The sequence below is a fragment of the Octodon degus genome, unplaced genomic scaffold (assembly GCF_000260255.1).
Source record: "Octodon degus isolate 3935 unplaced genomic scaffold, OctDeg1.0 scaffold00102, whole genome shotgun sequence".
In the NCBI taxonomy this organism is placed as follows: domain Eukaryota; kingdom Metazoa; phylum Chordata; class Mammalia; order Rodentia; family Octodontidae; genus Octodon; species Octodon degus.
In genome coordinates this window covers 10,233,624-10,234,971 of record NW_004524678.1, presented here as the reverse complement: position 1 = coordinate 10,234,971, position 1,348 = coordinate 10,233,624, and positions in this window count along the sequence as shown.

The window sequence follows — 1,348 nt, the reverse complement described above, 5'->3', positions numbered from 1 at the left end:
ACCTTGTAATCCCAGATCTTGGGAGGCTGTAACTAGGCGGATCTAGTAGTGAGACCCTGTAGGCCCTTCCCTAAAATAAATAAATAAATAAATAAATAAATAAATAAATAAATTACCCAGAAAAAAAAGCATATAGAGAGGATTAATAAAATGTGTTTAATAGTTGAAGCTGGGTCCCAATGAAGGTCCCAATTCCCATTAAAAGGAACAAAAAGCCTGGAGCCACCCCAAGCCTCACCCGAGCTGCTTCAGCACCAGCTCCTGGGCTTCTTGCAGTCCGCCAAGTCTGTCACAGACTCCCTTGAGCCACCCAATCTCGTTTCTGCCCATGACCGCCCCAAACAAGAAACCTATCCAGTCACTTTAGGAAAGACCCGAGAAGAGATGAAGCTCTGTCGAAACAGCACATTGTTCTTCCCCTGTCCTGGATGGACGTGGTAGGAAGTATCTTTGCTCACTTCAAGTGGGACTGCAGGCTGTGGCCCATACCACTCCTTTTCACCCTTCTTTCTACCTGCTGACAGGTCTTACAAGCGATAACTCTGGGTACAAGGTACAAGCTCTCTGTCCACACCTTGGAATAAAAAGGTAGTGTAAGGGATGGCATCTCGCATAATCCCTGATTCAGTTTAGAAGCAGGAGAGACCGTGGCAGAATTCACTTTAGTTTGACCCCTGCCTGAAGTATTTATCTGGAAGACATCTGGCCCAGACCACCTTCCCTCTTAGCCTTGCCTAAGTTACCCCATCCCTCACTCCTTCACCTGCCTTGCCAAACTTCATGAACACGTAGGAGATAAGGAGGAGACAGGACCAATTAAGGGCAGTAAGAGCCAGATCACTTGCTCATACTTAGCCATCAATCCTTCTGCCTGAGACCTCACACCTATAGGATGTGGGGGCATCACATTCTTGCCGTGACCCCGCACTCATAGGATATAGGGGACACCACGTTCCTGCCCAATCGCCATAGCAACAAAGAAACTATATAAGCTGGTAGGGAACAAGGAACTGGGCTGTTTCCCCTGTTTGGAGGGGGAAGCACATTGGTCACTGGCTAAATTAATAAAGGCTCTGTAATTCCTTTAATTTGGTCTCCTGTGGGCAATATATCCAATACCAGCTACTACAGTAAAACTTAAAAATAAACACTTAGCCAAGAAATGTTAATTTCAATGTATTCCTTTCAAAATGCATATGTATATGCTTTATATCATCTATAGTTCATTTTAAATACTTCAGGATATATGTAAGTACCAACTATAACACCATGAGCTAGCTGTACTCATCAAGAATACAGCTGAGGGGCTGGGGATATAGCCCAGTGGCACAGTGTCTATGTGGCAAGT